The sequence below is a fragment of the Mesoplodon bidens genome, assembly GCF_964165515.1.
Source record: "Mesoplodon bidens genome assembly, chromosome: 16".
Taxonomy (NCBI): Eukaryota; Metazoa; Chordata; class Mammalia; order Artiodactyla; family Ziphiidae; genus Mesoplodon; species Mesoplodon bidens.
Window position 1 is genome coordinate 4,165,085 of NC_138173.1, and position 26,927 is coordinate 4,192,011.

General features: G+C 43.9%; 1 protein-coding gene across 5 annotated transcripts in view; it reads left to right on the forward strand.

The window, feature by feature from the left end:
* Positions 1-26,927, forward strand: part of RGS20 (regulator of G protein signaling 20) — a 73,792-nt gene that overhangs the window by 28,188 nt on the left and 18,677 nt on the right. Inside the window, exon 1 of one of the 5 annotated variants that reach the window (XM_081258744.1) lies at positions 22,494-22,717. The exons of the other annotated variants lie outside the window; for them this stretch is intronic. The gene's annotated coding sequence lies outside the window, so the exon portion shown is untranslated. Of the gene's footprint in view, positions 1-22,493; positions 22,718-26,927 lie in introns of those variants that run through there. 5 annotated transcript variants of the gene reach the window in all.

Here is a 26,927-nt window from a genome sequence, read left to right on the forward strand (position 1 = left end):
TCTCGGGAGAATCCGGTCGAGGCCGAGCGCTCTTTGTCCGCCCCCGCCCAGCCGATCGGCCGGAGGGCGCGGGTTGCGGCGACCGCAGCCGGTGCCCGCAGCGCGGGCGGGCAGCAGCAGTCACTCGCCCGCGGGAGCTCGCGGTGGCCCCGGAGGCGGGAAGCTTCTGCACCGTTTCGTTACTGTCCTGGGTCAGCCCCCCCTCCTCTGGAGCGCAGGTCTCAGGGCCCCTGCGTGGCTTGGCTTCTTTCACTTCTGATGGTTCCAGATTGTGGAATTGACCAAACAGGGGTCCGAGTTCACGAAAGGTGTGAATTCCTCCCCCGACTTGGCAAAGTAGATGTGTCATGGAAAGACTCTATCTGTAAACTCTTAGATTTTTGCTCACAACCTGATTTTCTCCTGGGCTTCTTCCGGTTTATCTCTTGTTCCTTAAGAGGCGTCTTTTGTATCAGTATCAGTATCGTATATGAGGGGCAATATTGCCTAATGGGTAAGAGCCCTGGACTCAGTAACTGTCTAGATTCAAATCTCAGCCTAGCGGTGTGACCTCGGGCAAGTTGCTTAACCTCTCTGTGCCGTAGTTTTATCATCTGTAAAATGGGGATAAGAAAAATACCTGCCTCACAGGTTGGCTGCCAGCATTCAGTAAATTAATACAGCAGAGCTCTGACACCAAACAAAAGTTACTATTACTATTGTTATTGTATTGGTACTAAGTTGGCTAAGTAGACTTCAAAACGTTAAAAGATCAGGAACAAAATGCATATTTTGTTTGTTATAAAGAGTATACGTGATGAAATAGATGTCCGTCAAAATCAGAAAAATAGAAAATATTTTCTATGTCAGTATCTAAATTTAAAAACAATACATTTCTATATCATCTGGGCCCTTTTATTTCAAATAATTATGAAGTATTTATATGCAATGATTCAAATAGCATTTTAAGAAAATTATCTCTAACCTTCAAAATATTTCACTTTGTAAAACAGATATGCATTAAAACTATGTATTAGGTCATGGTATATACAGAAAATCCGATGTCTGCATTAAAATATTGCCCTGAGTCAGTTTTACTTAAGAGAGTGTGGAAACTTAGGAGCTAGACATGCTGGTTTCTCTAAGATCATTGTAAACATTTTAGCCAAAATGCCCTTGATATCAAAAATATAGAATGATAAAAGTCAAGTTACTTATTTACCTCCTTCACTTTACAGGTGAGGGAACATTCAGAGAGGTTAAAGGTCAGATATCTGCAGCTAAATAGAGGCCGAAATGGGATTAGAATTATGTCTTCTGGCTCTGCCTAGGCCTCTTACACACCACACAGGTGATTTCCTGTTTACTGCAGATTTATGAACCTTTAACAAATAGGAAACCGGAAAGTATGATATAAGGAAAAAATATACAAGCATGTGTTATCAGCGACATAAGAAGGGCCGGGCAGTAATGTGGCTACTGCTGGCCGACCACTTTATCATGGTCCCTCACATCAGAAGATATGACCACATGACTTGCTTGAGTTATGGGAAGGTGCCAGATCAAGCAAGAGGTCGAGCCAGCGTTAGAATTTAAGGTCCCACATTTGGCTGCATATTCTGTTAATCCCTTGCAGTGGTTTTACATTAGAAATCAGTTTTGAGCTTTTCTTAAATGTTTAAAAATCTTCCTGATGGCTTTGAAGGTCTTTCCTGTAAGAGAGCTTTTTAGGAAAGTCTTTCAAGATTACATACCAGGAGATTTTATTATTCCAGATTTTGTAGACAAGCATGCGTGAAAAAGGAAAAAAAAGCTTTCTTATTTTAATGCAATTGCCAGGTGACTGGTTTCATTCCAGACACTTGAACACCAGTTCTGAAAGTTCTGCTGTTTTTTCATTTCTGCATGTGTCCGTCTAATGACATTCACCTTTCACGACCAGACGCAGCTGGTGGCTTAAAGATCCAGACTTCACATAAGCGGTTTAGAAATTACAAGGCAGAGCCTTTCACGTGAGTGTCTGGCCTTGCAAAGTTATTTACAGGAATACTGTGTCTGCCAGGGAAGGCACTTCTAGGAACTGTGCCTGCGTCCTTGGAGAAGGAAACCATGGTCCTCTCCAGTCGTGAGCGCGATGTCTTACCCTTGATTTTGCCTCTCTGGACACATGTTCTTAGACAGAAATCCAGGGCATTAAGCAGGGAGTGACTTTCTAGCAGGCTCCCAAGCCAGTCCAGCAGAACTGAGTTTTGAAATCACACGTATCAAGTCAGGTCCCCTTATGATTATAACGTGAATCACTGTTCAACTGGGAATATTGCCGATTGGTTTTCTGTACGGCAACCAGGTGACTCACAGTGTGAGCTTCTATTCAAATACCTATAGTGTCAGCAGCAACTAACAGGGTTCATGCCGAGTCAGAGCCTAGCATTTAGTACAAGTGAGTCACTGACTACCCGACACTTCTGAGATGGTCCCTGAATGTTACCTTGAGCAGCCAGTTCAAGAGTTTAGACAGCGCTGCACGGGGGGGTGAGTCCGTTCCCAGTACGACTGAACGGGCTTCCGCAGCAGCTCTTCACCGCGAAGCCTGATATGACTGAGTGCCCAAGGTGATATTCCGTGATTATGAATTCATAGAATCCAGCTGATTAGATTCCAGCTATTTGCATGGGGAGTCATCTGTGAAGAATGAGTAGTATGCTCTGTTGCCCAGCAGTGATATTTCACTCGAGTTATTTCAATGATTATTACAGCCAGTTGACCTTGATGGTTCGGGAATGCTCGATTTCGAGTTATTAATTAAGTTGGCTTTACACTGTAAAATCCTTCTCCAGTACATATCAGTGTTTGGATTGTAGACAACAGCATCTCATGCAAAGTCACCCAGCGGTTGGACTTCCGGAGGCCCTGGGTTGACCACGTGCACCTCAGCCCAACGGTGACGTGGAGGGAAACATCTTTTTCTCCGGTTTGTCTCTGTTTGTGCCCCTGTCACCTCTGATGTTAACTGCACGGTGTTTGCTCCAGAGCTGGAACACGAGTTTGTGGTGCCCGTCGTTCTAAGGCTGCAGCACACCCAGCACTTCCAGCCCTTCTGGGGCTGTTTGGCTAGACCCACACAGGCTTGTAGAGCTGCTCCATTTATGCAAGACACTGGAAAGAATTGTGCAACCCATGCCCTACCCAACACTTCTAAGTGACTTTTATGTCTCAGGGTGCGGTGATAATATAAGATTTAAGGGGCCAGTAGATTCCTAAATTTATGTAAAAGTCTTGTTGATAAATAATGGCAAGAAGTTATTATCCTTGGAATCAAGGTTATGAGACTATTGTTTTTTAAAGTACATGTATGTTTTTCTCTATTTGTATTGTAGTGGATGCAAGAGAAACCCAGATGTATGGACTTTACCATATACCCTTATTGTGTTTCTACAAATACCCATTTCTGTGATAACCCGGATTCTAATTTGTGCATCTCCTGCTATATAGAAGTGTGTAGATACTGTTTTCCATTTAATAGGGACTGCACACAAAGAGTCTAGTTCTTCCAGGCTTAATGCAACTCCTGGCAAGTTCAGGTGGTTAGGACTCTTTAATAAATTAGACTATTTATAAAATGGGAACGAAGTTTCATGTATGTTTTCTAAATTTCAGTGAGGAACTATAGCTATTTTTGTGAGAGTCCTGATTTTTTTAACTTCGTTTTGTTATAATTTATAGTAAAGTGTACACGTTCTCAGTTACCCTCGTGTTACCATTATCTGGATCAGGATTTCTCAACCTCAGCACTATGGACATTTTGGGTTGACTACCTCCCAGTGGAAGGCTGAACTATGTGTTGCAGGATGTTTAACAGCATCCCTGTCCTCTACCTCTGGATGCCAGTAGCATCCCCTCCCTGGAAATGACAACCAAAAATGTCTCTAGGCATTGCCAAATGTGCCCTGGGGGCTCACCACTGCTCTAGATCAAGATACAGGATATTCTCAACCTGTATCCATAAGATCCCCTCTTGCTTCCTCCCAGCCAATACTCACAGGTATCCACTGTTGTAAGTTCCCAAACCACATATTACTTGTGCCTGGTGTTGAACCCCTTCTAGAATTAGACACTACATATTCTTTGCAGCTGGTTCTTTAGCTCAGCATTATGTTTTTGAGATTCATTCACTGTTGTTACATATATTGTTATTTTTCAATGCAGCATTCCTTTGTGTGAATACACCCCAGTTCACGTATCCATTCCACTCTTTCTTTTAAATTTATTTTTAGCTACGTTGGGTCTTCATTGCTGTGTGCGGACTTTCTCTAGTTGCGGAGAGGTGGGGCTGCTCTTCGTTGCGGTGCGCGGGCTTCTCTCGTTGCAAAGCACGGGCTCTAGGCACGCGGGCTTACAGTATTTGTGGCTCACAGGCTCGGTAGTTGTGACTCACAGGCTTAGTTGCTCCGCGGCATGTGGGATCTTCCCGGACCGGGTCTCAAATCCGTGTCCTCTGCCTTGGCACGTGGATCCTTAACCACTACGCCACCAGGGAAGTCCCTCCATTCCACTCCTAAAGGACATCTGAGTTGTTTCCACTGTGAATAATGCTAATGTGAACATTCTTATTCATGTCTTTTGATAAACATTAAGCCCTGATTTCCATTGGATGCTCAGGAATGAAATTGCTGGGTAATAGACCCAGTATATGTTTAGCTTTATTAGATACTGGCGTTTTCTACATGCCAAACCAACTTACACCCCTACCAGCAACATATATTGCTTCACATCCTCACCAGCACTTAGTGTTGTCCACTGATTTAATTGTAGTCATTTTGGTGTCCATAGAGGTTTAGCATTGTGGTTTTGATTTGTATTTCCCTGATTACTAATGATGCTTAGCATCTTTTTTCAGCCATTTGTATATCTTCTCTTGTAAACTGCCTCTACAAGTTTTTGACCTATTTTTCTGTTGTATGGTCTGTGTTTTTCTTATTGATTTGTAAGAGTTTTTAATATATGCTGGATATAAGTTATTGTCAAAAATGTGTGTGTGTGTCTCTGTTTATCTATCTGTGTGTGTGTTGCAAATCCCAATCTGTGTCTTGCTTTTACACTCTCATTCCATTACCTTTCGACTTCTGTAGTTTCTGCTGAAAAGTCATGCGTCTATGAAGGTGACATGTCTTCTTTCTCTGGCTCATTTAAAATTTTTCTCTTTGTTTTTGGCTTGCCACTGTTTGAACACAATGTGCCTAGGTGTGGTTTTATATTTGTCCTGCTTTGGATTCATTGGGCTCCTTGTATCTGTGAACTGATCTCTTTCATCAGCTTTGGAAATTTTTCACTCAATATCTCTTCAGATATTGCTTCTTAGCAGTTTTCTCCCTGCTCTGAGACTCAAATCATGTGTATGTCTTTTATACGATCCTAAGTTTTGTCCATTTTTTGTCTCTCCTTCAACTTGAATACTTTCTTTTAACGTGTGTTTTAGTTCACGTGACCTGTCTTCTGCTGTGCCCAGTCTTCTGTTAAACCATCTAGTGTTCAATTAATTTCAAAAACTGTTTTATTCTAAATGTAGTATGTCCGTTTGATGCTTGTTAATACATTTCAGTTTTCTGATGAAATTCTCCATGTTTTCATCAGTTTTTCCATCTAATTCTTGCCTACTAAATCCAGTGTTGAGGTTTTTATGAGCCTATACCTACTGTTTGTTTTTTAATCATTGATCACATTTTTCTGTCTCTTCACGTATCTAGTAATTTTTGTTGTATGTAGACATCATATATAAAGAAACCGTGTAGGCTTGGATTACATCTTCCACCAACAAGGAATCTCCCTTGGAGGGATTTGCTCTGTGAGAATGAGTAGCTGATGACTTCAGTCCTAACAGGTATTGAAATGTGTTGGGACGGGTTGCAATTTTAGTAAGACTTATGTAATCTTGGTTGCTTCCCATTCCTCAGGTGTTTTCTCCTGCGCTTCCAGATTTAGAGCCTAACGGGTTTCTATCTCCTCAGTCTTGAAAGACTAGGAGACTCGGTCTCACCTTCAGAGGCTTCTTTCTGCCCCCGCCTTCCCCAGGTGGCTTCCATGGTCTGATAAAGGTCACGAGGAGGGCAGCCGTGTGTCTGAGGGAGACCTTATTATTGAAGGGAGACGTGCTCTCCCATCTGAGACTCTAGCCTCAGCCCATGCCCTGAGTCCATATACGCCCTCAGGGAAGGAGACACACTGGTGACAGACTGCTCCCTGGGGAGGAGCTCTCCCTCAGACACTTTAGTTAATTCAGCCTTTTTGCCTCCACAGCTCTTTGATGTCTTTAGAAATGGGATTTCAGTTATCCATCTAACATTTTTAGTTGTTGCTCAGGAGCTGACCTATTACCATTTTTCTTGAATTAAGTTTCTTTTTCTTTTATCTTTGAATCACATTTTTTATCTTTCTATAGTATCATTTGTTTCCAATGCAATTTAGAAAACAAACATTAAAAATTTTGCCGTGTATGAATATAAAATGCAGTACATGTTTTGTGAGTTTAAAAATGTTAGTGGGGGCTTCCCTGGTGGCGCAGTGGTTGAGAGTCCACCTGCCGATGCAGGGGACACGGGTTCATGCCCCGGTCCGGGAAGATCCCACATGCTGCGGAGCGGCTGGGCCCGTGAGCCATAGCCACTGAGCCTGCGCGTCCGGAGCCTGTGCTCTGCAACGGGAGAGGCCACAACAGTGAGAGGCCCGCGTACCGCAAAAAAAAAAAAAAAAAAAAAAAAAAAAAAATTAGTAGGAAAAGAAGTACATTATAATCCCTGCAACTCTTCCTGCTTCAGATTGCAGTTTTGTGATGTAAAAAGCATGAGCACTGGAATGAAAGAGAACTGGTTTGAATTTTGACTTTGCTTGCTAGTTCTGTGAGCCTCAGATTCCAAATATGTACAACGGGGGGATAATTACACTTACTTTATAACAAGAAATGTACAGTAGAGGGTTCACAAGAGTATTCAGTTAAGTGGTAGCTGTTATCATTATTCCTCTAATATTTATCCATCATTATTTTAGGCCCCTGAACATGGATAATCTGATTTTAAACACATATTTTGATATATTTATATCTGGTACAGATTCTGAAACTTTTACCATTCAAACAGGGTGCTGAAAAAAGTTCTTTGATATGAAATGCCTATACCTATGACTTAATATCTATGAAAATATTACTAAATAAGTTTATGCATTCATATTTTGCCAGAATCTTTCTCTTTTTAGACCAAATAAATCCAAGTAAATAAATAAATAAATTTTAGTGGCAGGAAGAATTACATCCAAAGTAGTCTGCTCTCAGCAAAATTCACATCTAGCTACTTGGTGTTCTATCCACTAGGGTTTATTATAGATGTTGGCAACAAGAAAACCATATTAGGAAATACGAAGAAAAGGCTAACTGTTTTCTGGAAAGGACAGCTGGTTGACCTTTGCAGAGGAGAGCCTGTAGGATCTGTGAGTAATTTTAATGTTATCTCCATGTTATTTAAATATAATTAATTTTTATATTAAATTTCCTGTTACCCGTCTGCTCTTTTATTTGGACTTCAGCATTTGTTTCTTTTTAAAAAAGACCTCACTAATATATGGAAACAATGAAGTTCTACTCTAAATTTAGAATGGAACTAGTAGTCCTGGGGGCAGTTGGATGGCTCTGGAGTAGCCGGCCTCTCCTGAATGCCCGGCCTCTCCTGAACGCCCGCCCCCTCCCCAGCCAGTGGGACAGCGTTCCGGCCTGCATCCCGGCCTGCATCCCTGAGGCCCAAGATGCATCTGTGATTAGTTCTCTAGCGTGATAAGAGCCGGCTTTGCGGGTCTAGCATCTGCCTGCACTCTTTACAATCTGTATGCAGATTTAAATCAAAGCACAAGAATTATGGGGTCTCGGGACCTCTCTGGCGGTCCAGTGATTAGGACTCCGCATTTCCACTGCAGGGGGCATGGGTTCGATCCCTGGTCAGGGAATTAAGATCCTGCATGCCGTGCAGCGAGGCCAAAAAAAAAAAAAGAAGAATTATGGGGTCTAGTGTACAACAAGCTGGAATTTATCAAATTCTCATTAGAGCTAAGTTTCCGCTAAAGCAAGTAAGTTATTTCTAGACCTTTAAATGACTTGGAAGTTCTGTACTGTTCTTTTGGCAAAATGAAGTACTTATTAACAAAAACAACTGAACAGCATATACCAGACCAGGTGGAATAAATGTGGGTTAAAGGGGGGTGGATACAATGGCACAAAGAGATATGAAGAAAGTATGCAAAATCTAATAACATGCATAACTCACCTGTTTGTGGTAAACACATCTCATAAACTAACCCCCAGAAGACACATTATTTTTTCCCTTATCTTCTAATGATCAGTTCAAAATCATGAAGGAAATAAAACTATAAATTCTAACTTAGAGCTCATATTTGTTAAAATATATCAAAAGTAGTCTGAGAATCAGGAGACTACATAGAGATTATTTTTTAATGGAAATTGGTCCTTTATGAGCCTTTTTATGCATCCCTTAGGATGGGGGTTTTATTCCTAAATCCCTGCGTCTGACTGCCTTATGTGGTCTCACAAAAGGAGAATCGAATGGCTGTGGTTCCCTACAAAGAGTCCAAAATGCATAACCATTACACATTTCAATCCATTTCAATTTTAGATCTGCTTGTTCAGCACACTAGCCATCGAACACTTCATGCCGAGGGCATGGGGACCTAAAATTCAGGAGATATTTTGGTGAAAATTGTAGAAAACCAAAACCTTGAGGAACAGAGATCCTGTCACACACCCCCTAGGAACAGCAGACAAAAACGTGCCATCAGCCCGGCCGCCGGGAGCTGTCTTGGGAACGCGAAGGCAGTGTGGAACCAAGGTGACCGTGCGCTGGCGTGTCCCTGAGCCCGTTATGATCAGTAGCAGACCGCCTATGGACGTCCAAAACAACCCCAGTCTGTCCGACCGTAGCCTGTGCACAGCTGGGGTGCAAAGGGTGGGGCTGTGCGCGTGTTGAGAGGGACCCGTGCCTGGAGCCAGACAGCGTGGATTTGCGTCCGCGCGGGGACAGCCCCACAGAGTAAATGGAGTAAGGTGTGGTTGCTGCTACCTTTGCTCATTTAGACCGAGAGGAAGTTGTGCATTCGTTGGAGATTCTTAGGGGAAAAAGCAGACTCTGAAAAAGAGTTTTTATTCTGGTGTCCTGCGGTTACCATTGACGGCCACAGGAGGGGACTAACAAAGTCTGGATTCTGTTTTAAAACAGTAACTATTTTAGGCCTTGAGGGCCATGTGGTCTCTACTGCAACTACTCATCTCTGCCACTGAAGCCAAAAATCTGGGGGATAGAGCAGAGGGAGATGCATTTTGGAGGGTGTGCAGTGGGTTTGGAGAGAAGGCGCAAGCTTACCAATGAGTGAGGCGAAAAGCAGAGTCTAGGTGACTCCTGGGATGTGAGTGGACGGGGCACCGTGGATGGACTGAAGCAGGGGAGGACACAGCGGGGGCAGGGGGTGGGACTTGAGTCCGTTTAGACGCTGGAGCCTGAGACGTCCACGAGAGCTCCAGTTGTGATGCCAGCGGACAGCTGGACTGGAGTGTTTTGAAAGCAGGGGCGGGTGGGGGGCTAGAGGCAGAAACGTGAGTCTGTGCTGTGGTGCTAAACTTCGGGGGCTCGTGGCGGGAAGTTCTTGAGCCTAATCAATGGCTATTTCTGCCATAGAACCTGCACCCCCTTTTCTCACACTGTAAACAGTGTGCTGAGCATCTCTGTGTATTTATTGCAGCTAACTAAGGCCCATGTCCAAAGCCAGACCACGGCCTGTCCTCCTATGGTCTGTGCACTAAGAAAGGTTTTTATATTTTTAAACACTTTATTTATTCATTATATATATATATATAGAGAGAGAGAGAGAGAGAGAGAGATTGCTTTTGAGGAACTGGCTCACAAAACTTAGCAAGTCCAGGGCTTCCCTGGTGGCTCAGTGGTTGAGAGTTCACCTGCCGATGCAGGGGACACGGGTTCGTGCCCCGAGTCCGCGAAGATCCCACATGCCGCGGAGCGGCTGGGCCTGTGAGCCATGGCTGCTGAGCCTGCGCGTCCAGAGCCTGTGCTCCGCAACGGGAGAGGCCACAACAGTGAGAGGCCCGCATACCGCAAAAAAAAAAAAAAAAAAAAAAAAAAACAAAAAACTTAGCAAGTCCAAAATCTTGATGGAGTAGGCCTGCAGGCTGGGGACACGGGGAAAAGTGGCAGCTCTGGCAGGCTCCCTCCGTGCTGGGCAGGGAGGAGGGTGTCAGTAACTCAGGAACGCAGAATGGAAGGAGTCTGAGGGCAAGGCCTGGGGGAGGGGCGAGGAGCTGCCCCCCCTTCCCTGGGCGTCCCACCCTCCCAGCTCCACCAGGTGTTCACCAACGCGGAAGCTCAGTAGTTCTTAGCTTTCTTAATCTTTGGGGGAAACAAATCGAAGAAGAATAACATTTCGTGACACAGAAATTTTATGCAATTCGAATTTCAGTGTCCATAAATAAGGTTTTATTGACACCCAGCCCCACGCGTTCATGTGTGTGATGTCTGTGACAGTTTGGGGGCTGATGGGGCAGTTGACAGCTGTAATGCGCCCACGGAGGCTACCGTATTTACCCTCCGATCCTTTACAGGATATGTGTGCCTGCCTCTGATCTGTAACCTAGATGTCAGTGTGGAGTGTTACCGGGTTCTTGTAGGAAACCACCTATGTGAAAGTAAGTTCAACCAATCACAATGACATTTCTTAGAAAAATAATGTACTCTCAAGGAAAAATAAAGTAAAAATTCAGAAGGACAGACCAAAGATCTAATTAAAGATAATCTCCTATAGGAGATAAAATCAAAGGATCTAACTTAAGTTTCCTTTTGGTATCCACCATTTCAACATTTAGCATTTTCATGCTAACAGGAAAATTTAATGACAGTTAACAAGCCCCAAAAGTACCAATGACGAAGGGCCAGAGAGAAGTGATACACACAAAGGTTTGGGGGATGAGAGCTCAGATGCTGAAGGCTTTTAGGGATTCAAATTACTCACAGCCTAAAAGCTTTAAATAGGATGGGAGCTGGATATCATATCATTTATAACAGCATCATCGTCACAGATGAAAATTCTAACTCATAATGTACGTGAGGCAAAGTCTGGTCTGGTATAGCCCAATGCTACCATTCAGTAAGGGATCATGGAGAATTTTCTGTGGGGAAAAGGAGAATCTGTGAAAAAAGAGACAAAGAGAGAAAACTTGCCCAGACAGACCTGAAAAGAGTAGAAAAGGCTAGTTAGTTACTTCTGAACACACCTTTTTGTACCTTTTTTTTTTCTTTTTTTTTTTTTTTTTGGAAAAGGGCTCTTTATTTTTTTATTTTTATTTTTTTTTAGTAATTTATTTATTTATTTTTGCTGTGTTGGGTCTTCGTTTCTGTGCGAGGGCTTTCTCTAGTTGTGGCAAGCGGGGGCCACTCTTCATCGTGGTGCGCGGGCCTTTCACTATCGCGGCCTCTCTTGTTGCGGAGCACAGGCTCCAGACGCGCAGGCTCAGTAGCTGTGGCTCACGGGCCTAGCCGCTCCGCGGCATGTGGGATCCTCCCAGACCAGGGCTCGAACCCGTGTCCCCTGCACTAGCAGGCAGACTCCTAACCACTGCGCCACCAGGGAAGCCCTGTACCTTTTTATTATCCTTACTTTGCATATACATTAGTACATCTCATAGCCCATCTGCTGTAACTGGTGGAAAAGAAGTTCTTCAGCCAACAAACATTCACCCAGGCCTGGTGTGTGTGAGATTTGTGCTCAGCAAACACAGTGTGAGTCCGGAGTGCCCCAGCAGACTGGACCAGAGTGCAGCGGGTTCCGGAGCGCCGGCTGAGCTCCTGCTCTCACCTGTGAGAAGGAAAGGACGCCTCGTGCGTAAGAGTTTCCGTAGCTCCAGCTCATAATTTAGGGGCAAGGATAGGAAGCTTCATTATAAACGTTATTTATTAAAGACAGTTAAAACAAAAACAAATGTTACTTTTAAGAAACATGATCACCTTATAGTAAGCACACTTTAAAATATAAGATCCATATAATTATAGCAATACCTTTGTCACACCCAACAAAATGAACAATATTTTAACATTTAATGCCTGACTATCTTAGTATTCTAGGACTGCCATAAAAAAATACCACAGGCCGGGGTCGCCTAAACAGCGGACATTTATTTTCTCATGGTTCTGGAGGCTGGAAGTTCAAGATCAAGGTGTGGGCAGGTTTGGTTCTTCCTGAGGCCTCTCTCCTTGGTTTGCATATGGCCGCCTTCTCACTGTGTTCACATGAAATTTCAATTCACCTTCTTAGGGTTTCATTGAAGTGTGCGTAATACACGATACCCTGCAGGCTCTAGTTTTATTTAGATTTTCAAGGCAGAGATAGAGATAAAATATGTACGAGACTGAACACAGGACTTACGTGGCATTAGTTGCACTTCCTCATTGTCTTCTCTATTAAATAAAACCTGAAACGTAAGTAGTTACCTTTTATGCATTTCTGTTTCTCAGGATGCACTTTGGGAACCCACTTCTCCCCTGCTGATTGTAGAAAAGACTATAAATATTGTCATTCTCTGGGCCAAAGAGCACTCAAGTGCTTTTAACCAGGGAAAGAGCTTGCATTCCTGACCTTGGTGCTAACCCGTGTGGATAAAGGAGAGCCCTGGGATGCTACGTAAGATGCCCGGCATGTTCATCTGGATTCCGCACTGTAACGTGCAGAATCTGCACTGTGACGTGCAGGGAAAGGATTTCCGTGGCACTTTTTCCCCCCAAATACACACTTCAAGATTTCTGATAAATACTGTGGTTCTGGGCTATGATGTAGCATTTCCCTCCGGAGCCGGCCACTGGTTCCCTTATGGACCACGCCCCAGTGCTGTGGGATACCCTTATCCCTGTCTCCCCGACATCATCTCTGTGCTCGGGCACACCAGCGCAGCACGGCCGCTGGTCCCCGCTGTCTTCTCTCTCCCTTCTTCCTTGGGTATTTTTCTTTCCTCTGCGCATGTGTCTCAGCTGTCAGTCATGGAATGCCACTGCCATACCCAACAAAATGAACAATGCCCAATTAGCCACTGTACCTGACTCACATGAACTTCATGAAACAGAAAGTGGGAATGACTTGGCCAACAGAAGCTCAACTCAGGCAAGTGATTTATGTAAGGTCACACCCATTAGACATGCAGAGTTCAAGGGCTTTTAGTATATTCACAGTGTGTAACTATCAGCATAATCCACTTTAGAACATTTTCACATTTTCATCATTCTAAGAAGAAACCTACCGCAGGTAATTGTCACTCACCAAGTCTCTTTCTCCAGCAGCCCCTGGCAACCACTGATCTACTTTTTGTTTCTACAGATTTGCCTGTTCTGGAAATTTCATATAAATAGAATCATATAATATGTGGCCTTTTATATCTGGCTTTTTTCATTTGGTAATGTTTGCATAGTTTACCCAGGGAATGACAGCGTCATAGAATAACAATAAGAGCTTAGTGAGCCTTTGCAGGTGAGAAAGCCGAGGCCCGGGGAGGTGGCTGATTGCTGAGGTCACACAGCCTGATGGTGGGAAAGCCAGGGCTGGGCCCACACCTCTTCCTCCTCCGTCCACAGCGGGCCTTCCTCGGGCTTCCCCAGTGAAAGCACAAAAGTGCTCTTTTGCTCTGATCGACAAGCCAACAGATTTACATCCCTCTTCTCTAGTCTTCCCATCCTTAGCTTTTCTCAGCTCTTTTGGTCATTGCTTGCCTTCCCTCAGAGGCAGTTTAGGTTGCTTGTAGGCTGGTGAATGGTCAAGGTGCCAGATGTCTGAGACTGAACAGGTAGGGGCCTCGCTAGTTGACTCCACCAAATATAGACCCAAAGGCATAGGATCAATTTGTTTATGATCTTAGAACACAATTTAAGGACTTACCATAGTCTTCTACATTAAATGTCATCAGTAAGTACTAAGTCAGGAATAATTATGGCATTGGATTAGCACTTCATGGTTTCAGAGACCTTTCATGTACATTCTCTCATTTACTACTTTTATCAAATTTCAGTGTAGCTCATATCATACAAATGAGGAGGTGGGGGGCTTGGAAAGGTGAGGGAATTTGGTCCAGACCTCACAAATATAAAGGTCAGACTGGAAGGACCTCTGACTTGAAAGCCCACGATGGCTTTTCCTACGTTCCCACAAGCCCACGATGGCTTTTCCTACGTTCCCACTACACGACTTCTTAAAATTCTTGATCGATTGCTCATGTTTTCCAGCGTTTAAAATTCTTGATCGATTGCTCATGTTTTCCAGTGATCCTTCTGTAAGTGTCAGCTGTGGGCTGGAAGCCCGAGACATGCAGGAGCCCCCAGTTAAACCCCCTTGGGCCTCTCTGATCCTGGTCAGCGCAGGGCTGCTTGTCCTGTGATCTGACCTCATCTGGTGCCCCTCCACCACGCCCACTGTGCTCCCTGGGACCCAGTCAGTCGTCAGCAAGATGCCCCTAGTTCCCCACATTGTCCCCCGATGTCCCTCCCCTCTTTTCTCTCCCTGAAGTGTGGCAACTCTTCCGAGGACAGCGCTTCTCCCACGGCCCTGGTAATCGGGGACACTTTTCTGCTGACATTGCACCATTTACGTCCACTCCTAGGAGTCACATGGGTGTCTCTTTGCTCCCGTTGCCATTCCCAAGACACTTCCTCACTGTCTTCCCCCAAAACCCTCCCTCTTAGGTCTGACACGGGACACAACGTGAGGAACCTTGAAGACATTACGCTAAGTGACATAGGCCAGTCACAAAAAGACACATATTTTACGATTCTTCTTATCTGAGGAAACTAGAAGAGTCACATTCACAGAGACAGGGAGTAGAACAGTGGGGGCCAGGGGCTGGGGGAGGGGGGAAGTCAGTGTCTAACGGGGACAGAGTTTCAGTTTGGGAAGACGAAGAGCTCTGGAGCTGGATGGAGGTGAGGGTCGGAAAACAGCGAATGCGCTTGGCACCACTGAGCCGTACACCTAAAAATGGTTAAAGTGGTGTGTTTTCTCTCACGTGCATTTACCACAATAAAGAAGACACTTCTCCTGAATGCATGTCCTAGACCGAGCCCCCAGCACCGCCCCCTCCAGCATCTGCTCGCCCTCTGGTCCCTGCCCCTCACGTAGAAGACTCTAGCGTGTGGGCATCATTTCCTCTCCAGCGCCGTTCCTGTCATCATTCTGTTTCTTCAGCATCCTTGTCAGTGACCTGTGCTGTACTCTGGTCTCCCAGCGCCTTGATTTCTCGACCCCAGAAGTCCACTGCCCTCCCGCAACGTCAGCCCCCACCTCATCCATCCCTGGAGTCGGCGATGACCGCCCGCACCTCCTGGGAAACCTCGTCCTCAGACCCCATTCCCGCGCCATGACCACACCACCCTTCCCACCCGCTCACCCGCTCTGATCCTTTCCTCCACAGGCTCCCTGGTCTCTGAGGCCTCCGGCCCATTCCCCCCTCCCTGGCCCTCACCTTTGCTCACCTGTGCTCACCTGTGCTCACCTGTCCTTACCTGTGCTCACCTGTCCTCACCTGTGCTCACCTGTCCTCACCTGTGCTCACCTGTCCTCAGCAGCCTCCATCCTTCCTCCTCCTCCGCACTTCCTGCGTGATCCAGGGACATGCCCATCTCATTTGTGGTTGCAGTTCCTTCTTAGAAGCCTCGCGCCCCACACGCCATGTCACAGTCCTCTCCTCAGGTGCCCCCCTCCTCAGAGACCCCCCACTCTTCAGAGACGCCCCGAGGCCCTGACTGTGACTGTCATCCCCACGTCATGCTCTAGGGTCTCAACCATTTCCCATCTTGGCAACACTTCTCGGACCCGGAGTTCTGCAACCTATTTGTTTTCATGGCTTGTGTCTGTTTCTCTTACTGGAACCCTTGGCAGAAACAGTCTAGTTCACCCCGGTGGTCCAGCGCCTGCAGCGCTCATGCATACAGGGGGTGCTCAGTACATGTTTGTGGTCAGTTCAACAGGAGAACACCCTGAAAACAAACGCAAGTCGTATTTTTAACCTCTTTACACTAGATTTATAACTGGGTCGCTCTTTACCTGAACCTCCTGAGAAGCCATCAGACAAAGACTTGGTGTATCTTCAACATTTGGGAAACCATGAAACGGAGCAGCCAGGAAGGATGTTGGGAAGGGATCCCCTCTACCATTTCTCCTGATGTCTTGCTGACAGTATCCCAGGATGCTGGACAATACGAAAGTCCTTTTCAATAAGCGTGATTGTGCCTATTGGTCACCAGATTTAGGCAAAGAACTGTGTAGGATTTCTGCATCAAACAGACACCACCTCCATCATTATTTTTCTTTGAAAGCTTCCTCATAATGCTTTCCAGTTCTGTGACACAAGGGTCAAAAACACTGGGAGGACAAGGAAAACACCTTGCAGCGGAGGAAAATCACGAAGGAACACCTAAATAGGAGAGAGGGGCAAGCAGGCATCTGGAGTCCATCCACGCTTCGAGTGGGAGGGCTTCCCAGGCCCGTGTTCACTACCCCGTGGTCCTTGCGAGGCTCATGCGGTCAGTGCCCTGGCCGGGGACAGGTATCCCGGTGATTATAAAAGCAGGGTCCCCCCCCACTTCCATTACCCTGTCTCCTGCTATCCTTTCCCGATTGCGTTTTTAGCTTTCTTTAAAATGATGCCCTACAAATAGAAAAGCGCACATATGGTTTGGTACATTTTCACAAACCAAACACGCCTGTGTAACGAATGCCTGCACTGTACAACAGCACGTTTCCAGCTCCGCGAACTCCATCCTCAAGGCAAGCACTTTTCTGACTCCTAAAAGCAGAGAACAGCTTTGCCAGGGTCTCTATTCTCTGTAAATATATAGAGGGTATACAGATTATCATTTTAACCTCGGCTACATCTGCACTCCAGCAAGCCACCTTCCACAACGGTTAGGTCCCTGAGCCATAGCACACAAGAAACTGCGAGAGGCAAATCATATTCCCGACTGGCTTCTGCCTGTGCTGTTGGCAAGGTCTGTAACCCGATGACCCAGGCTGACAACGTGGCCGTCTCCGTGCTTCTTCAGAGCCCAAGCCAGAGCAGCATCAGGCAGCCTGTCCCTCTGCCCTCAGCCTTCCCTTCTCAGCTGTCCAAAAGGAAAATATTTCCCAAGCCAAAGCACATTCTTCTTAGAGAGCCTATTCCTTGCTTTACTTTATTTCCTTGAAATACTAAAAAGCTAGCAGAAATTCTCACCCAAACTTGAGAATTCACACTCTTCAGCGACTTGAAAATTGCCTGAAACAACCCCACAGCAAAGATTTAATAAGAGTGCAGTTCTTTCAGAGGTGCCCTGGGCTAAGCGGTCATCGGGGAGGCAGCCACCTACAGTCTCCTTGAGAAACTCCCATGGCCTCCTGGGGTATGGAAAGCCCATGGTCAAGATTTCAATCACTACTTGGCAAAATACTCTGTAATTGCTGATTGGTATTAAGAAAGAACAAGTAAAAGCATGCATAATTTATTAATTTCCTTCCAATCGGACTTTCTTATTCCCGAAGGCAGTTGTAAAAGTTGAGTCATACAATATGTTCATTTAGTAACAACAGAAGAAAAAGACATTACTGTCATAGTCTTAAAACCTTTGGTGGTTCAAGTTACAAACTTGGCGACAGCGAGATCAACAAAATAGTAAAGATTTCCATTCAAAGTCACTGAAAAACAGATGGTCACATACGTCAGTAGTTTTTTAAAAGCTAAGGACATGTGTAAGCATCCATCTGGGAGTAATCATAATTCTAAAAAGTCTATTATTATTAAGCTTTCGGTTGACTTCCCTTACTAGAACAGTGAACCAGCTTTTTCTTAAAATAGTCCCAAAATTATTCAGACAATAAAACCAAAAGAGAAAATTTTGAGAACTCATAGTTTTGCACAGAGGAAGCGTTAAGCTCTCTCCCTCTAAAACCCACTAGCTGCTAAAAATTGTTAGCTTTCTGTGTCATATGAAGTGGAAGACACAGCTTTGATTTGATTTTTGGTCTATTTGTGCTGAAGTTAATGCACGTAATTCCAGCTCGTCCTTAATATTTCATGAACCAGAGTGAGTTGGATTCTTTCTGGTGATGAGTGTGCCACAGGATAACCTGCCAGCATTCTCCAACTTAAAACCCGCTGACTTCAAGGTCCCACGAAACAGTAGAAACATTGCTATTGACTGGATTCATTTCATTTCCCAGCTGCTCATAACAGGTGCGAGTCTTGAGCAGGCAGAGGGCCTGTTTGTGACTTAATTGGCTTCAGGTGATCCGTGTTTATGCCTGGAGCATGTGATTCAGAGAAAGATGGATTCACCTGTGGCTGTTTTCAGAGCAGGTGGCTAAACCCAGGGAGAGTTCAGCAGTGAAATCTTCCCTGCTGCTTTCACTTGGTCTGTTTTTCAAACTCCATTGTGTAGATTCTTTTTTAATTTTATTGAAGTCTAGTTGATTTACTATGCTGTGTTAATTTCTGCTGTACAGCAAAGTGATTCAGTTATACATATATATATTCTTTTTCATATTCTTTTCCATTATGGTTTATCAGAGGATATTGAATAGAGTTCCCTGTGCTCTACAGTAGGACCTTGTTGTTTATCCATTGTGTAGATTTTTTTTTTCTTTTTCTTTTTGGCCATGCCATGCAGCATGTGGGATCTTAGTTCCCTGACCAGGGATCGAACCCGCACCCCCTGCATTGGAAGCGTGGAGTCTTACCCACTGGACCGCCAGGGAAGTCCCCATTGTGTAGATTCTTGAATGAAAGAGAATCAGCAGCCAAAAAAGACTTCCTGTCGGATTAGTCAGCCTCAAAGCCCCTCATCCTCAGAAATAGCTCCCATCTGGGTTCTGTAAGCCTCGTGCTCAGCACACCAGATTGGCCCTCCTCCCTCACGAACAAGTCCCTTTTAACAGTCCCTTCCCCAGCCTGTGCCCTGGATTTCTTCCAGTCCTACCAGGGGTGAGAGGCTTGGGCTGAGAGGGACCTGGATCATAGCTTCCTCCACCCCCGCCCCCGGGGTGAGCACCAGACCCCAAGGAGAACCTGCAGGAGGCCCACCCAACCCTCCACCATGTCACCACCACCACCGAGCACACCCTGGATGTGCCCGCCCTCCAGGCAGGGTCAGTGCAGAGCCTATAACTAACGTGAATCTGTGAAGAATCATCTTTTGCATCCAGAGGGGAAGTGTGTTAGAAAAAGCTTTCCCAGGCTGGGAAAACTTAGAAGGTAGAAAAACCAAAAGGAGGCTAAAATTAGGAGCAAATTGGGCTAAATGCTCAGAAACATTACTGCAGAGAACAAGGAAATGAGAGTGTCTCTGGAGGATGCTGTGCAGAGAAGATTCCTGGAAGAGCGTTCTTTTGATGCACGTTGGTACCAGTCAAGGGAAGCTCAGAAAACAGCAAAAGAAAAATGAACAGATGTGGCTCCGGAGGAAAGGAGCTTTGTTCCTAATACAGAACAGCAACAAAGACCCGGCCATTTGAACAGGCTCCAAAAAATATCGAGAGGGATCTTTCTAGGGCAAGACTGAAGAAATAAGGTAAAATGACCGCCCAAGCAGAGTTCTGTGAGAGGAGGCTGGATACTTACGGTCCAGGAGGGAGATTCTCCTTCATTTATTAGATAGTAAACTTTTCTAAAGAGAAACTTCTTACCAACTCTTGGATTACCCTGAAGTAATGTTTGTGTAGGAAAAGGCAGAATAAAGACTTGATTCTCTGTCCTTATTCACCAGTTTTCAAAATCAGTTGGTTCCCTAACATTTTCTAAAAGTAACAGTGAGTGTTTCAGTATCACTATGAAATCACGGCTTTACACACATATGATGTTTCAGTTCATTGCAGGTAATATTCTTATTGATACTTAAACTTTCTCATACTTGGCAGGGGCAGCCTTGTTTATATTTGCTCATGGCTCTGAAGTTTAGCATTTTTATATAATCAAATCTGCCAATCTTTTGTGGTGTCTGGGGGTAACAGTAGTTACATTATGATACATCTAGGCATCTAAATTATGAGGTACTAGCCAACTATTGAATGAATGAGATAGAGCTACCTGTCCTGTCCAGGAAGATTTCTGAGACATTTTTAAAGTAAGAAATATAAGGCACAGAGTCACACACAGCATCCAAGGCCATTTAGATAAGCATACTAAAACTATGTTTTAAACTAAAGTTAATTACACGTTCTTAATTTCATAGACGTGGTCCTGGAAAGAATCACATCAAACCTTAAAGCTGGTTATTTCTGGGGGTGGGAAGAGGATTGGGAAGTTCAGAGGAGCTGTGATTTCTCTGTACCTCTGTGTTCCGGATAGAAGCCTAGTTGAATGTTCACCAGCATGTATTCATGTTTTGTTGGGGATTTTTGTTTGTTTTTTAAAAATTAGTTTATTTTCAAGCTCAGGTTTAAATTAATCTTTTGCCTTTGATGAAGTCTTATATCTGCAATTTCATTTGCAAATGGTTTCTGCATTTTGGGCCAAAAGAAATGAAAAAACTGATTGGAATGTCTAAAGACATAAGTGCATGTTAACGTTTCTAAAAATATCATATTAAGTAAAGTAAGTTAGACAAATATCATATGATATCACTTATATGTGGAATCTTAAAAAAGTGATACAAATTAACTTATTTACAAAATAGAAATAGACTCACAGACATAAAAAACAAACTTATGGTTACCAGGGTGAGATACATTAGGAGTTTGGGATTAACATATACGCACTACTATATATAAAATAGATAACCAACAAGGACCTACCGTATAGCACAGGGAGCTCTACTCAATATCTTGTAATATCTATAATGGAAAAGAATCTGAAATATATATATATCTGAATGACTTTGCTGTACACTTGAAACTAACACAACATTGTAAATTAACTATACTTCAGTTTTTAAAAATGGTTTAAATTTTTTTTAAAGTAAAAGATAAAAAATAAAAATATCTGCAGTCTCAAGGGAAACAGCATAATGTATTGGAGAGAAAGAATGACTCTGTGTGTGTGTTTGTTAATTCTAATCCCACATATGCTATCAACTAGCCATGTGTCTGTGGACAAGTCACTTTAGCTCCTTTGGCCTAAAAATTAGATAGATTAGATCATGTTCAGGTAAAAGTAAGCATCATAACTGGAACTATTATCACATTAGTGTATTTTAAAATGCACGTGTCTGCACTGAGCTATCAAATTTCTGAAAGAGTCCCTTGGACTGACAGGCTGGTACGAAGAAAGAGCATTGGCTGAGGGCTCGGTGACCTGGGCTACAGGTCATCTGTGTCACCTCAGGGAGTGAGTTAAGCCTCTTTAAGCCTTGGTTTCTTTACTGAAAAGAGGAATTAATAACTGTCTTTCCTGGCTAACGAAATTGTGGGAAGGAAGAAATTAGGTGATACATATAAAAGTCTCCTGGAATCTGTAAAACCCCATAAAAATATGAGCATTATTCTCTTAATTAGCCTTGAATACTGCTCAACCAATCAGACCTTTCAGGTGGGATGTTAATGGAACGACTTTTTCTATATGTGGTACAGTGAAACTCTTTAGCACAGCAGAAGTACAGTCCTTATTTTATATGAGGTATGATGTTAAACAAAGCATCTGTTTTTGTTTGAAGTGTTCATTCATTCAGCCAACCTCTTCTTACCATCCACTCTTCTGAGCACAGAGGTTCCAGCCCTTCTGTGCTCGCTTCAGTGTGATGACTGAACCCACCCACAGAAGGGATAAGAGAATCCCTTAAGGTGGTATTAGACTCTACTTTTCTACCTGTTTTCATTTCTCGAATAAATGAACAAATATTCTGGGTATACCCAAACACAATAGAAACAAATCATTACTCGAGAAGCAAAGCATTTGGGTTGTGCCTTTGTCTTTTCTGAGACACTTAAGTTGGAGAAACCTAATTCACTCCGGTGTGGGCGGTAGACCACGTACGTGTCCTAACGTGAAAAGAACCTCAGTGCTTTGTCAGGTGAAAAAGAGAGGCACGGGGTGGTGTGTATACTGTGCTCCCATTTTCTTAAAAGTGTATAAATATGTGTAGCTATCTGGAAGGACATACAAAAAACAGATAATGATGTTTTGCTTTAGGAGTTTTCATAGCAAATCCTTCAGTATTGTCTGGTTTTTCCTACCATGGGTGTGTGTTATTTTCATTTTTAAAATGACTTTTAGTATAACATCATTAATAAAGTATCACCTTGTGTCATCAGCTCAGCTCTAGATTAAAGTAGCCAGTCATCTGGACGCAAATGGGGATGATTCATTCTGGAAAGAAGCATTAAAATGGCTTCACAGGAGCCCCTGACTATGTTAGACATTGTCGTGGGTTAAATTGTATCCCCCCCAAAATATGTTGAAGTATAATATGGCTAAATGTTTGTGTCCCCCCCCCAACAAAATTCATAGGTTGAAATCCTAACCCCTAAAGATGATGGTGTTAGTCGGTGGAGCCCTTGGGAGCCCTCATGAGTGGGATGAATGCTCTCGTAAAAGAGGCTCCAGAGAGATCCCCAGTCCCCTTCACCTTGTGAGGACACAGCAGGAAGGTGCCAGCTTTGAACCACCAGGAAGAGTGCCCTCGCCAGATTGTGACCTGCTGGCTCCCTGATCTCAGACTTCCAGCCTCCAGAACTGTGAGAAGTAAATATCTATTGTTTATAAGCCCCCAGTCTGTGGTCTTTTGTTATGGCAGCTCTAACGGGCTAAGACAAAGTCCTAACCCCGGCACTTGTAAATGTGGCCTTATTTGGAAAAAGGGCTTTTGCAGATGTAATCAAGAGAAGATGAGGTCATACTGGATTAGGATGTCTTTATAAAGAGAGAGAGCTCGGGACACTCAGAGGAATTTCTCCTCTCAAATTTCCTTATGTTCTGGCTTAACTCTTTCAGAGCCCATCGTGTCCTACTGATGATAAGATTGTGTTTCTAAAGGTCGCTGAGGATGGTTTTGAATGTATGTCCTTTAAGGTTCTTGGTTCTCCTTCATCAGGATCTTGTCTATGATTCTACACCTCATGGAACATGGGCTCAGGTCTCAGCCCCTTCTAAGAGATAAGATTTTTTTCACACAATACTTGATGTTTCATCATATTCCCAATGAGTAATTCAATAATGGCTATTTTTAGAATTTGGAAACCATAATGAAAATAAATAGCTATTCATGGAATCCAACCACCAAGTTCAAGCTTACCAGAAAATAAGAAATAACTTTCCTGAGCTAATCATGGTCTGGTTAAAATTTTTTCTAACTAGTTACTGCTTTCAACTCCAAATTACCAGAAGATTGCGATCAGGATTAAGAATTTACCTTGGGGAACTTCCCTGGTGGCGCAGTGGTTGAGAATCCAACTGCCAATGCAGGGGACATGGGTTCGAGCCCTGGTCTGGGAAGATCCCACATACCATGGAGCAGCTAAGCCCGTGTGCCACAACTCCTGAGCCTGCACTCTAGAGCCCGCGAGCCACAACTACTGAGCCCATGCACCGCAACTACTGAAGCCTGCGTGCCTGGAGCCCGTGCTTCTCAACAAGAGAAGCCACCACAGTGAGAAGCCACCACACCACAACGAAGAACCAGTGCAGCTAAAAAAAAAAAGAATTTACCTTATTTACCTTGGCTTTTGCTTGAACTTTGAAAGAATTCTCTTGAATGCTGGGTTCCTAGGACTGGAAAAGCAATGATTGAGTAGGATCATCTCTTAGCTAAGATCCGAATAGTTAATAAACTGCCAACCAGTTTTTCCCATTTCCTCAGGCTGTCATAAATTATAGAAAATGTTTCGGAGGTCACTGACATTGGTTTTACATTCATCTAACTTTTAAGCCTCGGGATCCTCAAGCAAATGCAGCCAGTTACTGGGGCCTCATGTATGTGGCATGCTTGGGTCATCCCAACAGACACTGAAATGATGGCCAGCAGTCTGTGCCAGACACACACCAGGGGAAGAATAGAATAGCACTAGCAAAGGAGCACTGATTCCATGTTACTTAGAAAAAGCAAATGGCAATGAAATGTGTGTGGAGTTCTCCCACACATAAGATGGAGGCGAAGAAAAAGATGCAAGCTAGTTTGGCTAATCAGACCACATATCAGTGTCTGAAAGGATGAGCTGAACTAACATAATTGACAATGGCATATTTTTTAAATCTTGTAAATAGGTAGCATTCATTTCATGTATGTTGTTAGTCTTCATATTAACTAGCTATGACATTTTAAAAATTAATTCTCGGACACATGTATATGTATAACTGATTCACTTTGTTATAAAGCAGAAACTAACACACCATTGTAAAGCAATTATACTCCAATAAAGATGTTAGAAAAATTAATTCTCTACAAATATTTAGTGACACTAAATATGCAACTCTCCCATAAGCAACTACCTATTTGCATTTTGAACAAGCCTGCTGTAATTTAAAGCATCTCGATCTGACAATTAAGATGACTAATAATGAAAAGTTCCAGTAAATTTGAAAACTAGATGAAAGGGATGGATTTTTTTCAAAAAATGAAAAATACCATGTTGACTCAAGGCCGGGAAGAAGCTATGAAAAGAACAGAAATCAAAGAGTAAATTGAAAACATCATCAGCAAGCCATGCCCAAAAGGTTCTAGTAATTTTACTGGCAGATTCTACATATCTTCAGGGAAAAAATAATTCTCTTAGAAAAAAACAAAGATAAATAGATTTTAAAACTCCCTAAAAAATATTACCAAATCAATTTCAGCAGTATAATAAAAGAATAATCATCTTTTAGACCCAACAAGAGTTTACTTAGTAAGGTAAGTGTGATTCAACATTAAGAAATGCATTTGGGGGGCTTCCCTGGTGGCACAGTGGTTAACAATCCGCCTGCCAACACAGGGGGCACGGGTTCGAGCCCTGGTCCAGGAAGATCCCACATGCCACGGAGCAACTAAGCCCGTGTGCCACAACTACTGAGCCTGCGCTCTAGAGCCCGCGAGCCACAACTACTGAGCCCGCATGCCACAACTACTTAAACCCGCGCCTCTAGAGCCCGTGCTCCACAACAAGAGAAGCCACCACAATGAGAAGCCCGTGCACAGCAACGAAGACTCAATGCAGCCTAATTAATTAATTAATTAATTTAATTAAAAAGAAAAAAAGAAATGCATTTGGGACTCCCCTGGCGGTCCAGTGGTCAGGTCTCTGTGCTTCCACTGCAGGGGGCTCAGGTTCGATGCCTGGTCAGGGAACTAAGATCCCACATGCCACCCAGCGCGGCCAAAAAAAAAAAAAAGAAATGCATTAATGTGATTCACTTCATTAACTATTCAAAGGAGGAAATTCATATGATCATCTCAAAAGATCTTTTTTTTTTTTTTGCGGTACGCGGGCCTCTTACTGCTGTGGCCTCTCCCATTGTGGAGCACAGGCTCCGGACGCGCAGGCTCAGCGGCCATGGCTCATGGGCCCAGCTGCTCCGCGGCATGTGGGATCTTCCTGGACCGGGGCACGAACCCGTGTCCCCTGCATCGGCAGGCGGACTCTCAACCACTGCGCCACCAGGGAAGCCCAAGCTGGCACTCTTTATCCCCAGGTTCTGCATCCGTGGATTCAACCAACCTCAGATCAAAAATACTGGGAAAAACTGCAGAAAGTTCCAAAAATCAAAACTTGAATTTTGCCTTGCACTGGCAACTATTCACATGGCCTTTACATTGTATTAGGTATTACAAGTAATCTAGAGATAATTTAAAGCATCCAGGAGGATGTGCACAGGTTATGTGCAAATACCACATCATTTTATGTAAGGGACTTGAGCATCTGTGAACTTTGGTATCCTGGGGGTGCTGGAACCAGTCCCCCATGGGTGCTGAGGGACAACTGTATTTACAAAGAAATAGGTGTGTACAAGCAAATAAAATATGTTAACCATTAAGATAGGCTGGCACAACTTACTTTATACTATGTAAGCAGTATAAGAAAACGTGCTTAACTTGGTAAAGTTATCTTCTCCCAGAAAACTCTGACACACATCACACATACAGGGAAAATACTGTCAGTCTTCTCATTAAAGTCATGAAGAAAACAAAAGTGCCTGACAGTATTTCTACTTTTCAATATTTACTGAACTTCCTGGCCAGTGAAGTAAGACCAAGGAGAGGAAAGAGGTATATACCTTGGAAAGGGACAGGAAGTAAAGTGTGATTATTTATAGACAGTATCTAACTAGGAAACAAGAGATTCTAACAAGAGAATTAACAGGAAGACTCCTAAAACTAAGAGAAGTCAATAGAGAGGTCAGATAGAGTGTCATTAGCCTGCCTAGACTCTGAAGTAACTATTTAGAAACATGGGGCTGGGGGAGGTATTTACAACAGCAGCAAACATTGACCTCTAAAATATTCAGGAAAAAAATCTATCAAAAATATGCAGAACCTGTTTGAGGACAACTCTTGAACTGTACATAAGACAGGGTTTAAATGAATAGCTATTTCATGACCGACTGGGGAGACCCCGTCTCGCAAGGACGTTGAAACCCACTGACATGACCACGTCACAATCCTTCCTTCTTTTGAGAAGCAATGGGGATTTTGTTTTTGATGAGGCAAGGTGCATCGGTATCTCTGAGAAAATAAGTTACCCGGAGCATCTTTGGCTGAAAGCATCTTTGTTTGGAGACCGTGCTGGCGTGTCCTTGCCTCTCCGTGTCCTGAATGAAGTGAAACCCTTGTCAGGCTCTGGCTCCACTGCAATGGCGCGGATGCGGTGACAAAGTGATGCCAGAGGAGCCTGGCTTCTCCCCCAGGGGCATTCAAAGGGGTCCACTCAGGAGGCTGGACCACCCAGGCTGGGCGCTGTGGACGGTGTTGTCAGAACTGTTG